The sequence below is a fragment of the Cervus canadensis genome, chromosome 8 (genome assembly GCF_019320065.1).
Source record: "Cervus canadensis isolate Bull #8, Minnesota chromosome 8, ASM1932006v1, whole genome shotgun sequence".
Classification (NCBI taxonomy): domain Eukaryota; kingdom Metazoa; phylum Chordata; class Mammalia; order Artiodactyla; family Cervidae; genus Cervus; species Cervus canadensis.
The window spans coordinates 29,024,043-29,039,930 of record NC_057393.1 but is presented as its reverse complement, the minus strand read 5'-3'; the positions used below and the strand labels follow the sequence as shown (position 1 = coordinate 29,039,930).

The 15,888-nt window shown below is 43.4% G+C and overlaps 1 pseudogene; it reads left to right on the top strand.

The window, feature by feature from the left end:
- The first annotated feature begins 15,138 nt into the window (after positions 1 to 15,138).
- On the top strand, positions 15,139 to 15,258 carry LOC122446914 (annotated as a pseudogene).
- The last annotated feature ends 630 nt before the right edge of the window (positions 15,259 to 15,888 follow it).

Below are 15,888 nucleotides of genomic sequence, written 5' to 3'. Positions count from 1 at the left end.
AAACTAAGGAGTGAACTTTCCCATTGGCTGGGGACACTGTCTCCTACACCCCTACCTCCATTCAGGATTCCAACAGGCCTGTCTTTCCCCAGGCCTGTTTCCCCAGCCTGCTCACATCGTGATGCTGCAGGGCCCCCAACAAATCAACCAGCCCCTAAGCAGTCAAGTCCATCCGCTTCCTTCTGCTTCACCACCTGTGTCTCCTCCCTAATCCCATATTAATAAATGACAGCCCCACCTTCCACTTGCCCCTACTGCTCCTTTTAATCACTGGTCTCTTAGAAGAATGGTCTTTAAACTCCTTTGATCATACATCCTAGCAGTAAAAAGAATTCTGAATTTGTACTCCTAATATATTTGTGCATACGTGCTCAGTCGCTTCAGCAGTGTCTGGCTGTTTGTGAACCTGTGGACTGCAGGCAAGGCTCCTCTGTCCATGGGATTCTCCAGGCAAGAATACTAGAGTGGATTGCCATGCCCTCCTCCAGGGGATCTTACTGACCCAGGGATCGAACCAGTGTCTCTTATGTCTCCTGCATTGGCAGGTGGGTTCTTTACCATTAGTGCCACCTGGGAAGCCCATAAGTATTTACGTACTCACAAATTCCATAAAAAACTCAACTAACGTATTAAGAATCTTATAAAACATAAAATAGAAAAAGGATGAGACTGGAATACATAGAAATTCCAATGTTCTCTTCTCATGCCTAAGTGGATTATTTGCACCCCCTGGAAAATGTTTACCCCACTTCAGAGAGCCTGCTCAGAACCCAAATCCAGTGTGGCAGAACTCCTGATTATTGTCTGAAGTCCAGCAAGTGGATTCTGGACGTTGCCAGGGCACTGGGTTGGCCCAGGCAATGCCACATGCATCACATGGAGCGGTTCTCTGGCCCCCAGTGCCTGGCTTTGCCTTCGGGTGCCCCAGAATGGGAGCCCTGTCCTGCTCAGGTCGTCAGATTGGGAGCCAGCGCCTTTCACCTGGGTCCCACCAGAACTTCTTACCTTCTGTTCTCTTTCTGGTTTCCTTCACACCAAATTGGATTTTGAGGGTCTGCTGTCAACAGTGACCAACTCTACCCAAAAAACTTTTATTCTGTGTCCCTCCAGGGGAATATTCCCTCCTAGAATCAGCCTGAGGGGCTCAAAACATGCTCTACAATCCTTGAGAAGTTGCCTGTTCTAAATGCAGTCCTAAACACAAACAGGACCTGTTCCCCAGCTCTGCTGTTCATCAGAACTCACCTAATTCTGATTCTGCTAGCCCTGTTCCCACCCTGCTCCCACAGAGTTCCTAGCTGAGGTTCACCAAATATGACAGAAACTGTCCTGGGTCGAGGAAACAATAGTAGCGAAGACATGGAGGCATGCAAATATACCAGATGAAATGGGCTGGGGTATCAGCTGCCTGGGGAAAGACAGAAGGGGTTGGGAGAGGAGGCAAAAGATGAAACTTAAAAGTGATTGAAAGTCAGGACACTAGAAATGTCCAAATGGTATCCATCACTCGTGGCTTCTTTAAGGAAGCTGTCCCACTCACAGCCCACCCTGACCATGTATCCACCAGTGACTGTACTAGAATTGGACTCATACACAAAACTGAGCTGGGCCGATCAATCCACTCTCTCAGGACACAAAACTAGGAGGAACAGAGAGAATAAGGCCATTTGACCATGATAGTCAAGGTCCAGTGGAGACTGGGGGATTCCGCAGTCCTTTATTTTATTTATTTATTTTATTTTTGGCTATGCTGGGTCTTCAGTGCTGCACAGGCTCTTCTCTAGTTGCAAAGAGCACAGACTACTTTCCAGTTGTGGTGCTCAAGCTTCTCATTAAAGTGGCTTCTCCAGTTGCGGAGCATGGGCTCCAGGGCTCATGGGTTTCAGCAGTTGTGTCAGCATGGGCTCAGAAGTTGCAGCTCCGGAGCTCTAGAGCCCAAGGTCAATAGTTATGGCCCACAGGTTTAGTTGCTCCTCGGCACGTGGGATCTTCCCGGACCAGGGATTGAACCCATGCCTCCCATATTGGCAGGCAGATTCTTTTACCGCTGGCCATCAGGGAAGCCCTCTCTAGTCCTCTCATCTCAGTTAAGGACAACTCCATTCTACCAGTCACTCAAGCCAAAACCTCAAATCTTCCCCGACTGCTCCTGTCTCTCCCATCCCCTATCTGATCCACCAGCAAAATCAGACAGCTCTACCTTTAAAATAGATCCAGGGACTTCCCTGGAAGTCCAGTGGTTAAAACTACCCACTTCCACTGCAGGGAGCTCAGGTTTGATCCCGAGAACTAAGATCACATGCAGCGCAGTGCAGCCAAAGGGGAAAAAAACAACAACAACAGATAACAGAATTTGACCATTTCTGATGATCTGCGCTGTACCATTCCGGTCTAAGCCAGTATGACCCTTCACCTTGAATTGAAAAAAAAAAAAAAAAAATTGGCTTTCTTGTTTCCATCTTCACCTCACCCACTCCAGTCTACTCTCCCATCAGCAGAGTGATCCCCCAAAGTGGAGAGCAGAGCATGCTCTTTCTCTGCTCAGAGCGCCCCCCCACCAATGATGCCCCTTCTCCCTCTGAGCCAAAGTCAGAATCTTAAATCTGATCTATAAGGCCCTACATGTTCTGGCTGTCCACTCTGTCCCCACGACCACCACCCCCAGCTCACTGTGCTCTGAGCCTGCTGGCCTCTGTGCTGTGCTTCACTTACATCAAGCATGAGCCTTCTCAAGACATCAAGACATTTGCTCTCAATGTGCCCCAAGCAGTCCCATGACTAGCTCCCCACTTCTTTAAGGTCTCTGCACCCCCCATTCCATTTGAAACTGTCCCTCCCCCATCCTGTGTAGTTCTTATGGGACTGTCAGTCAAAATACCCTGTGAGCTCCTGACCATAGATGTGGGCCTGAGACCTATGTCTGTCCAATGGGCCCCCCGCCCCGTCCCTGTTCACAGCACCTCAAGGTAGGAAGAGTCCTCTCAGAAGTCTTGTTATTGGAGCTGGAAGAGAGAGGGTCCCTTCTTTCTTTGGGCTGTGAGCTGCAATGATGAGGGCTTTGGATCTCTAGGGACAGTTCCCCACTATGTGGATAGCCCCTGCCTGAGAGCACAGTGCAGACACACTCAAGAGTCAGGCTGGGACACTCAGAGCTGAGAGGCAGACCTGTGCTGGTATCATTCGAGCCTCTGGAGCCAGTTAGGCCTGAAGCAGGGCCACTTTGGCACTTCCAGGGTCCTAAGCCAGCACCTTCTCCTTTTTATCACTTAAGCAAGTGTGTTGAGTGTCTGCCAATTGTAACCCAAAAGTTCTGAGTTAAATAGTTCTGGGGGGCACTAATGTCCTGTTAAGAACTTCGGACTTTTTTGCTGTAGGCATTGAGAGTCATGGAAAGTTTTTGAGCAAGAGACAGTGGTATAATAGACTTGCATTTTTGGAGACGCTCTCTGTCCATAACATAAGGAGTGGGATACAAAGAGAGACGGTGGGCACAGGGAGGCCTGTACAAACCCACCACAGTGGTCCAGGCAGGAGATGATGGAGGCCACACTAAGGATTAGCCCCACGAGGACACCAACATGGAGATGTACAAGATTAGAGTTTTAAGTAAAAGAAGAAAAGTGCTGAATAATGGACACCCTGTTTAAGAAAGAAGGAAAATAAGGACTTTATCACATTTGCTTATATATATGAAAACACTGGAAAGATAATTAGTAATCTAATAAAAATGGTTGTCTCTGAGCAGGGAACAGGGTGGATGGGTGACTAGGTAAGGGTGAGATTTCTGTGAGTATGCTTTTCTAAATGTAATTTTGAGTTTCAAAAAATTAAAACAAAAGTAGAGAGACTACCATATCCTTGATACATATAAGCATAATTGTTCAATGAATAAACTAGATTTTGCTTTTTGTTGTTGTTGTATGATTGAGGGAAAGGCCATTGGATTTGGTGAACAGGGGCCACCTGGTGACCAGCAGCTGGTGCTTTCTGAAGGTGGAGGGGTAGCTAAGACCTGGGGGAGGGGTAGCTAAGAACTGGGGAAGCAGATGGAGGCAGAGGGTAAACAATTCTTTTGAAAAGTTTGGAAGGGAAGGGAGGACAAGAAGGGCCAGGAGATGCTGTGGTCAGTGAGCGCAAGGGAGAGTCCTTTCAAGCTAAGGACTATATGAACTGGCCTGGGGGCCAAGGCAGAGGGTTGAGACTGTGTGGGAAAGGAGGGGCTATTGAGAGATGGACCGAGGGGCTTATGGAAACATGCCTGAAAGAATGGGGTGGAGGGTGAAGAGTGGGGATGAATCGGAGAATTCTGCTGGGAAAAAGCTGATCATGAGAGGATAGGGCTGAGAAGCTGCTCAGAGAGCTTGCAAGAGACACAGTTGCTATCTGCTGAGAGTGAGGGGAGCAGGACTGGGTCCTGCCTTGTGGAGGGTAGGGAGCTTTGGAAGAATCATTCTGGGAGATTTAGAAGGTGGTCTGCGAGAGCGTGAGCTTGTCGCCTGCCTGCAGCAGGAGAGCACACATAGGTGGTCGATCACTGCCTTGATCCAGGGCTCCTCTTGCCCTGGTTGGCTCCATCTCTCAGAACCCAGGGTTCAGGGCCCCCAGATTACACTGCTCTCCCCTCCCCCATCTGACCCACACCCTCCTCGGTGTGGCCTCCTTACTTGATTGAACCCCAGCACCCAGCAGCACCTCAGTATGTTCCCATGTCCTAATCTTTGTGACTGTCCATCCCCAAGTGCCCAGGCTCAGCCTCAATTTCCTGGTTGAAGAGACCTGTAGAAGAGCCACCCCTTCCCTAAGGAATCCTCAGACTGGAAATGCATCCTCTAGGCAGAACGAAAAGCATGTGTATACAGAGGCATCTCCAAGCTGAGAGCAGCAGGAACCCAGAAATTGGCTCCTGTGATCACCGTGTGACCTTCAACAAGCCCCTTGGGTCTCTGTCCTTGCCTCCTGTGTAAAACCAGATGGCCTCTAGGACTCCTTCCCACTTTGACATTCTAAGCTTCTGCAGTTATATGTGGTAGGTAGCCTTCAATCTCTATGGTCAGGAGGAGTTCAGGAAAGCTCTGTGGAAGAAGATTGGATACATTCAGATGGGGAAGGGGATGGGGGACTTTTTAAGATAGGAAAGGAGGCATGGATTTATTTGTTTGTTGCCATCTCTCCCATCTGAGAGTCATTACTGCCTTTCCCTCTCTCTCTTCCCAGTGTCTGCCCAGAGATCTCTAGGAGAATGGTGGAGACCACTGAGGGTGCAGGATAAGCTACATGGGAGGGAGACAAAGAAAGAAGCTATTGGGGGCCAACTACGTGTCCTGCTTCCCCACAACACCCTCCCAGCCCAGATCATCCCAATACTCTAATTAGCCAGTCCCTTAGGCCCCTGTTAGCCAGGCCGGCTGAGCGCCCAACTCCCTGGGGACCAGCCCCCTTACCCCCCAGACTAATCAGTCCCTTTGCTCCTTGAGTGCATGAGCATGCACACACACACACACACACACATACACACACACACACACACACACATGCTCCCTTATTCTATCCCAGAGCCCCAGCACCATTCTAGCCTTCAGAGGTTTAACGTAGCATGGTGCTGAATTCCCCCAATGAAGACACCCCATTTGAGATGATTGAAGGGTAGGGGAGAAGTCAGATAAAGTTTGGAGGTCCTCTCCAATTTAGGGTTTTCTCTCAAACTTGTGGGATCAAGGATGTGTAGCAAAGCATGCAGCCATGATTGGGGTGCTCTATGGCACCCCCAACCCTGGGGCTGACACCTCTCAGGTCCCTATCTATGGTCAATACTCACCCCAACCCAGACCCCCTCCTCCCCTTCATCTCAGCCCCCCCATTCATCTCCCCACCCCCCTACCCCCCGACACCCGCACTGTCAGCCCAAACACATGATAAATTGCCCTGTCAACAGAATTCATTCAGGGACCAATTAATTCCACAGAAATGAACCAGGAGCCATCAGTTGCTGAAAAACTCAGAGTGCAGGGAGCGGAGGGAGGGGGTGTGGGCGGGGGGTGGGCGGCAGAGGAGGGGACGGGGAGGCTGGGGAAGTTAGTCTGACAGAAATTGGTCATTTAATGCTTAAGTGCACGCTAGACAGCCCTGTCATCGCCCGCGGCCCCCGTGCGGGATTAATTATCGGTGGAGGAGAGGGCAGCCCGGCCCAGCCCAGCCGTCTGTCACCAACCAAGGCTAGAGTCACCCAGGACTTGGCCACCCTAAGTCCACTTCCAAGTCTCCAGGTTGCCTGCCCCCTCAACTTCCAGGTGTCCCCAGATCCCAACCCTAGGCCCAACCTCATATCCTGGACCCTCAGCAACATTTAGTCAAGGCCTTGCCATCAGTTTTCTAAACCAGGGAGGCTTCTCTGGCCCCTTGACTGGGTTAGGCCACATATGTGCCCCCATCATTACCCTCAACCATCTTGAGTGACTCTCTGTGCAGAGTCCAAGGCATGACTGTCCCAACCATTGATCCTAATCTGAGGGAATGGCACCATCTTCCACTCAACTGCTTATGTCAGATCTCTACCAGTTGTCCTGACTCCTCCGTCTCCCTCATCCACTCAGCCAATCAGAATCCAAGTCCTGTCAGTTTAGCCTCCTGGAAACAGCATATCTGGGCCACCTGCTTCTAGCTCCGCATCACCACGATCAGCAACTCTGCCTGCTCACTCTTGCTTGTAGCTAATGTTATCTTTAAAAATGCAAATAATATTCTGGTGTACTCCCCTGCCATCATACACATACACACTAACTTTCAGTTTAACACTCTTTGGTGGACCACCATGGGCCTGCAGGGGGTGAAGTCCAAACTCTTGACTCACAAGCCACAAAGCCCCAACCTCTGCCACCAACCCAGCCTCACCTCCAGCACACTTCCCGCTGCTTTCTCTACTCCAGCCCCAATGACCTTCCCTTCCTGCCTTTGCAGACACTGTTCTTCTTGCAGCCCGAAAAGTTCTTTCTACCCTGCAACCCCCACCACTTGACTGACGCCTATTCATCCTTGAGATTTCAGATTAAATATCACTCCCTCCAGGAAGCCTTCCCTGAACCCATGATTAGAGTTCACAGCTCCCAAACTTACCCATCCATCATGTCACCCTACTTGTGCACTCTCTCTCTTTCCACCAAATGTTAAGTTTCATGAGAATGGGCTCCATGTTTTTATCCTTTGAACTTGGCACTTAATGGAAACCAGAAAATACTTGTTGAATAAATAAATGAAAGAATAAAAGCCCAATCTTGTCTTGGCCCTAAGCCTGGCCTGACTCTGGGGCCATGTTCCCCAGAGCCAGACCTCTCTTGGGAGCCTAAGATATGTTGGGGTAGCTGGAAAGATGAGAAACCCTCAGAGAACACTCAATCTGTGAGCCCATCAGACCGACTTAAGTCAGTTGTGCTGGGTGGGTTCCAAGGAGGCTGCAGATAACCTCCAAGGAGGTTAGAATGGTAGAGAAAATGGCCAGGACTTGCTAAAAGAGCAAAACCCAGGATCTGAAGAAGCATGCTCTGTGCAGCAATGTGGGTACATGTGAAACACAAGGCTGATCTGAGGAGGAGAAGGAAAAACTGTTGGCAAAGTGATGTCTCTGCTTTTTAATACGCTGCCTAGGTTTGTCAGTTTTCCTTCCAAGGAGCAAGCATCTTTTAATTTCATGACTATGGTCACCATTCACAGTGATTTTGGAGCCCAAGAAAATGAAATCTGTCACTGTTTTCAACTTTTCCCCATCTATTTACCATGAAGTGATGGGACCAGTTGCCATGATCTTAGTTTTTTGAATGTTGAGTTTTAAGCCAGCTTTTTCACTCTCCTCTTTCACCCTCATCAAGAGGCTCTTTAATTCCTCTACACTTTCTGCCATTAGCATGGTATTATCTGCATGCCTGAGTTTGTTGGTATTTCTCCTGGCAATCTTGATTCCAGCTTGTGATTCATCCAGCCCAACATTTCATATGATGTACTCTGCATAGAAGTTAAGTAAGCAGGGTGACAATATACAGCCTTGACATACCCCTTTCCCAATTTTAAACCAGTCCATTGTTCCGTGTCTGTTTCTAACTGTTGCTTCTTGTCCTGCATATAGGTTTCTCAGGAGACAGGTAAGGTGATCTGGTATTCCCATCTCTTGAAGAATTTTCCACAGTTTATTGTTATCCACACTGTCAAAGGCTTTAGCATAGGCAGTGAAGCAGGAAAAGCCTCTTGCTTTTTCTATGATCCAACAGATGTTGGCAATTTGATCTCTGGTTCAGGGAAGCACACTGATTGAAACCACCCACCCTGGCCAGGCACCATAGTAAACTATTTGCATGAGTTATTTTATGACAGGAGGTCCTGGTAAGGAACACAGAACTAATAAGCCTCCACCAACTGGAAGAGTTCAGCAAAGGTCAAAAGGAGACACCACATGTCCGACCACCTCCCATAATCCTTCTCTCTGGCATCCATCTTGGCTGAACAAGGCCTGAACCACCAGGAAGGACTCTGAGTCAGAATGATTGGCTAAAGACAACTTGTAAACTAATCCCATCACCATAAAACCAGAGACTGCGAACCATGTGACAGAGCTGTTCTCCTGGGTTCCCCTACCCTATTGCTCTCCACCTGGGTGCCCTTTCCCAATAAAATCTCTTGCTTTGTCAACACATGTGTCTCCTCAGACAATTCATTTCTGAGTGTTAGACAAGAGCCCAGTTTCGGGCTCTGGAAAGGGTTCCCCTTCCTGCAATAGTTCCTCTGCCTTTTCTGAATCCAACTTGTACATCTGGAAGTTCTCATTTCACATACTGCTGAAGCCTAACTTGAAAGATTTTGAGGATTACCTTGCTAGCATGTGAAATGAGCGCAATGGTACAGTAGTTTGAACATTCTTTGGCATTGCTTTTCTTTGGAATTGGGATGAAAACTGACCCTTTCCAGTCCTGTGGCCACTGCTGAGTTTCCAAATTTGCTGACATATTAAGTGCAGCACTTTAACAGCATCATCTTTTAGGATTTGAAATAGCTCAGTTGGAATTCCATCACTTCCACTAGCTTTGCTCATAGTAATGCTTCTTAAGCCCCACTTGACTTCACACTCCAGGATGTCTGGTTCTAGGTGAGTGATCTCACCATCATGGTTATCTGGGTCATTAAGACCTGTTTGTATAGTTCTTCTATGTGTTCTTGTGGTCCTAATATAATATAATGTGGTAAAGATGTGTCACCAGGTATAAGTGATTCAGTAGGGCTGTAATGGCATAATCCAAAAACAGGATAATCATACAACAATTTACTAATATCAACCAGGAAATGATGGGTGAACTTACTGATGAACAATCTGAAGTTATATTGTGGTAATATGGCAAGAAAGGGGTAGAGCTGGAATTCAAACCCAGGTCCATCTCCCTTTTAAAGTACATCCATGCTCTTGGCATTGCATTATCTGTTTTAAGAATTTCAGCCCTCTAGGTAAGAAGCAAAACAGGGAACAAGTTGAATCACAACATAAATATGTAACATATTCCTAGACATAAATTTTATTAAAAGGTCAATATTAAGGTGGATAAATGTGTATAATAGGCAAATATTTATATAAGAAAGGAGGAATATGAATGTATCATTTTACAAAATGGAAAGATAAAAAGGTTTTTTTTAATATTTATCTATAGAAGAAAGGAGGAAACAAAATGGAGAAGACAGGGTAGAAGGTTGTCATCACTGATATCTTATATTGTAGATATGACTTTGCTACTGCTAAGTCACTTCAGTCGTGTCCGACTCTGTGTGACCCCATAGACGGCAGCCCACCAGGCTCCCCTGTCCCTGGGATTCTCTAGGCAAGAACACTGGAGTGGGTTGCCATTGCCTTCTCCAATGCATGAAAGTGAAAAGTGAAAGTGAAGTTGCTCAGTCATGTCCGACTCTTAGCGACCTCATGGACTGCAGCCTAGCAGGCTCCTCTGTCCATGGAATTTTCCAGGTAAGAGTACTGGAGTGGGTTGCCATTGCCTTTTCTATGTAAATATTTTACATAATGTCACAACAAAATTAAATCAATAAGCAATGCCCCCAAAAGCAAAAGCCAAATAAAACAAATGAATCTAACTCTCTATTGAGTTGGTATCATAACCACATAGAGAGAAATTATTCCAAGTAAGTTAAAACCTAGCAGTTGACCAAATATACATTCTCTAGTGGGGCATACACTGATTAAGCAAATAAGTGATGATACTTGTATGCTTGGAGGTTTTTTTGGCGTGGGAGAAACAAACAAACCAAATGGAAGATCAATTAAGATAAGTAAAATCCCTATAGTCTTGGATTTAATTGGATGTATTAATAGTAACTCTTGATGCATTTCATGTTTTAAAAAATGCATGTCCTGGCTCTGCGCACTGAAAAGGACCAAGAAATGAACCAACTCAATAGCTGTAAGCACCTCTAGTTCCTAGACTCTGGTCTTTAAATACCACTTTGCACTAAAAGCAACCAGGATTCCTTGGGGAAATGGAAGATGTCAGATTTGAAACATTAATATACAAGATGATCAGGGAAATCTTGTCATAACAGGAAGCAAGAAAGCTATCAAAGATTACTAGGATCATGTCAAAAGGACTTAGGTGCCCATTAGAGGCTCCCATTGACCAATAATGAGACAATTGAGCATCAGTGAGAATAATAGCTGCAACTGACTGAAATTCATCAAACATATTTAAATCCATGAGTTCGTAATTATACTTAAAAGAAAAACCCCTATGACCTTCTTTAGAGGAGGGAGGGAACTAACTCATTATTTGGGAAATTGATAAATAAGAGGAATCAAGCATTTCTACTACTTTTCTTATAAGACCTGTACTTTAGGAAATCAAATAGTGGAAGAAGGGAAGTTTCTCTTTATAGAAGTCTTCCAACTAATAAATGAAGAAGGAATGGATAGAATTAGAGTATCACTATTTTGCGACCCCAGTGGAGTAACAGATTTAAGCAATGATTATCAATGGTTGTTAATCACCAAAAGAGAAACAACAGAACACTATGTGCCTCTTAATGAAAATACAAAGAAACAAAAAAATCTTTAAAAGTAGTATTAAAAAAAAAAATCAAACCTGAATCTGATCAAGCCTTTAGCTGTAACTACCATTTTACAGAAAACACTATAAACAAAAAAACCACAAGGGACTTCCCTGGTGGTCCAGTGGTTAAAAATCTACCTGCCAATTCAGCAGACATGAGTTCGAAACCTGATCATGAAGGATTCCACATACTGTGTGGCAACTAAGCCCATGCACCACAACTACTGAGGCTGCAGGCTCTAGAATTCATGCTGCACAATAACAGAAGCCGCCACAAATGAGAAACCCATGTACCACAGCTAGACCGTAGCCCCTGCTCATTGCAACTACAGAAAGCCCGTGCACAGCAACAAAGACACAGTACAGCCAAAAATAAGCAAATAAACAAAGAAACCGCAAGGATGCAATCTGATCCAAGCTCTTCTTCTCTTTTTTTCTCTTTAATATTTATTTATTTGGTTGTTCTGGTCTTAATAGCAGCTCACGGGATCGTTAGTTGCAGCCTTCAAACTCTTAGTTGTGGTATGTGAGATCTAGTTCCCTGACCAGGGATCGAACCCAAGGCCCCTGCATTCAAAGCATGGTGTCAGCCACGGGACCACTAGGGAAGTCCCATGATCTAGGCTCTTTTTTGCATAGTTTCCATAGACTGTGAGGAAACTTTAGTGCAAATAATGTCTTCTTCAATGAAGAAATTGCAAGGGGGGAAAAAGGCAGACCAAAAGAGACTTAAGAAACATAATCACTAATTGCAATATACTTGAATCCTTCAAGTAGTTAAAAAGAGGAAGAGGATTAGGAAGAGGAGAAGTTAAGAGGTAATCAGGAAAAAGTAAATACAATACAAATTACACATTCAGATGTGCTAGTGATATGATGGTCATTTTAAGAAGTCATTTTATTTTAGAAATATAAACTTATATACAGATTATATGATATGGTGTCTGGGATTTGCTATGAAACAAGTCTGGGGGTTGGAGTGGTGAGGAACTAAATCAAACAAGACTGGCTATAAATTGATAACTGTTAGTTGCACTTGTTATACTAGTCTCTCTATTTTTGTATACGTTTGAAATAATAACAAAATTTTAAACCACTTTACATTAAAATAAACTAGTTAAATTTGGGGATCATTGTCTCCCCTCTTTTGACTTCAGAAATTCAGTTGCTTAGCTGTCCAAGATAGAGATTCTGAAGAAAATGACCAGTCCAAAATAAAATACCTCTAGATTCTCGCAATTGGGGTCTTCCACAAAACATCTGGGTCCCCACCTTATCACTTTTAAATGGTGTCTACTGATCAACAGATCTCAAACATGCATACAGAATTTTCAATCTTTTATTGCCTCACTTTTGTGTTGATGGACAGGAAAGGATACTAATGATTTAAAATACGCTTCTAACTTGAAATAAAGGCCAGAATTAACTACCACCAAAAAATGTGAAAGAATCAAAGTCAATTCAGGGAAAAGAATAAAACTAAAAACAATCCCCCCTCCAAAAAAACTATCTATAATTAATAGTATGAGATATAAAGAAACTGACCTCTGTGAAACAAAAACTGTGCATTTTTAAGGTACATTCAGAGAATAATAATAATTTGCAAACTTCTAAATATTAATACATATGTATATATACATATATGAATAGGTGTATATTCATAAACATAACATTAAAAGTAAAAATATTTAATAGAAGATTTTCAAGGTAAAGTTAAGAAAATACCCAGAAGGTAGAATGAATAGGCTCAGAGATAAAATTATAAAAGAAAAAAATAAGAAAAATAAAGGATAAGTACAGAAAGTATAAATATCTAATGAGAGTCTCAGAAAAAAATAGGACAAAGAAAATGAAAGTTAAAAGGTTCATTAAGGTTAAAAGGTTAAAATTATTTTTAAAATAATTCCAAAAATTTTCCCAAGTTGAAGGGCATGAAATTTCTAGATTGAAAAGGACAGTCAAATACCCAGCACAAAGGATTTACAAAGTCCCACATCAAAGCACATAATAATACAGTTTTAGAACACCGAAAAATAAAAAGAAGCTTCCAGAATGAAAGAAAGAGGGGAAATATAGCAATTTGAAAATAGTAATAGCAGCAAACTTCTCAATAGCAATAATGGAACTATTAGATAAAGGAACAATATCCTCAAAATTCTTAGGAAAAAAGGATTTCAAATTTATAATTCTATATTCAAACAAAATATCACTCAAGTGTGAGAATAAAATATTTTTCACAATTCCAAAGCTTCCCAAAATATCCATGCTTTCTTTCCTTAAAAATTACTGGATGACTAGGGAAATCCCTGGCAGTCCAGTGGTTAGGACTCTGCGCTTTCACTGCCATGGGCCTGGATTCCATTCCTGGTCAGGGAAAGAAGATACTACAAGCCACGCAGTGCAGCCAAAAGAAAAAAAAAAAAAAGACCAAACTAAGAAAGAGGAATACTTGCAACTCAGTAAGCAAAAGATCTAACACAGGAGAAAAATGAGGGTAATCACCAAAATAGTGGAGAAGGAAAAATCCAGAATGACAGGTGTGCCGTGTATCCATGGAATAACCAGTACAAACAGGAGCTAGAACAGGTATACCACACACAGCTGTGTAAATTGAACAAAGATGTCTCGTGTGGAGACCATAAGTGAGAACCGAAATTCATTTAGTGCTCTGCTTCCCAAGGCACATTTCTGATGAAGGGGTGCATTAAACCTTGAGAAAGAAGATACCCTTACTAATCAGTCTTCCCAAAGAGAGCACTATTCTGTAATTTGTCAACTCAAGAAGCTCTTTTTAACAATCCTTATGGCCAGAGGGGGTTCCTTATAAAAAAATTTGCTCAAGGGAATTCCCTGGTGGTTCAGTAGTCTCTGAACCACTGGTGGTTAGGACTCTGGTCTTTCACCATCAAGGTTGTGGGTTCAATCTCTGGTCAGGGAATTAAGATCCCATAAGCTGCATGGCATGGGCAAAAATTAATTAATTAATTAAAAATTTACTCAGAAGGGACATCTGTGTTAGTGATGGCCTTGAATAGGAAAATTATAGGTCCAAAAAGGATGCCCCCAATAAAAATATGGTAACAATAGATTACAAAATATGCTTGACAATAATAAAATATTTCATATTTCTGTTGAGAATTTGGAAATGATTATAAATAAGTAACTAGAAAATTTAGCAAACCACTGGTGGCAGGGGAGGACATGAGGCAATTATTAACTCCAAGAAAAACAAAAAGATATGCAAGAAATAAAATGTGATGAAAGTCACAACATGACTCAGCTGTTGAAAAGAAATATTTACACTTTTATATACATAAACACAAAATGTTGATTTTACTCTGAATTGTGATAAAAGTATATTGAAAGAATGAACATAGATAAAATGAACATAGATGATGGTATAAGAGAGCCCAATTCTCATCTTCCGTAATAGTCAATAAAAGTATCTAAAAAGTGAAAAGTCAAAAAAGCAAGATAAACATGATATTTCAATAGAAATAGGGAAGCAAATATCAGAAGATGTCACTCAACAATTTTAAAATGGTAGTCTATGAGGACCTAATAGGGAATAGCTATCACCTTGTATTAGTTTAATTTTTGAGTTACATAATTATCTTTAATGAAAATTTTGGAGATATATGAAAATAGAATAGTCAGTGAATTCCCATATTCTAATCATTCAGAGTTAGCAAATATCAAGAAGTTGCCACACCTGTATCATGTAAGCATAAAGTTTAAATTTTTTTAATTAAAAAATGTTAACAAATTAATAATATGGCTACCTCTGAGGCACATGACGGATATAGGGGATGAACGGTAGTGAGGAAAGGGTGAATTTTTTTCTGTTAAACAGAAAAAGCAAATGTAAACAGTTACATTTTAAATTTTATCTTACAAATTCATACATTCACTGTTCATTTATCCTCAGAACAGTTTGAGGTGGATACTATTATCACCCCAGTTTGATAGAAAAGAGTTGGCTATCATTTGAAGTTTTTTTTCAATGAGAAAGTATTCTTTTTTAAACCATAATTTTTAAAAATAGGCCATAGATTTGCAGCCAGTTAAGCCGATTGTGCGCTTTTCCCCATCACGGTCTAGTGTGCAACGCCTGCAAACAGTACATGCAGCCTGTTGTCTGTGTGGGATGCTCAAAGGGACCCTGGAGACAGCCCTTTTCAGAACCTTCATGCTGGCATGCTGTCCCCAGTCTAGGTTCCAGACAGGTAGGCGCGTGCCTTTGGAAGGCCCCAGGGCACAGTGGCCAGGGTCCATGTTGGCCAAATCATAATGTCTGTCTGCACCAAGCAGCAGAACAAGGAGCATGTGACTGAAGTCCTCCTGGGGGCCAGTTTCAAGCTCCCTGGCCATCAGAAGATCCACATCTCCAAGAAGCGGGGATTTACCAAGTTTGTGTGTGTGTTCTTAGTTGCTCAGCCGTGTCTGACTCTGCGATTCCATGGACTGTAGCCCACCAGGCTTCTCAGTCCATGGGGATTGCCATGCCCTCCTCCAGTGGATCTTCCCAACCCAGGTATCGAACCCAGGTCTTCAGCATTACAGGTGGATTCTTCACCATCTGAGCCACCAGGGAAGCCCAAGAATACTGGAATGGGTAGCCTATCCCTTCTCCAGGGAAAAGGTTGTACCTTTTTAGACTACCTTTTAAAAATACAGTATGATTTATTTGAATTTTCATTATTTTATCTTCCCGACCCAAGAGTCAAACTAGGGTCTCCTGCATTGCAGGAGGATTCTTTACCAGCTGAGTTACTAAGTTTAATGCAGATGACTTTGAAAAGAT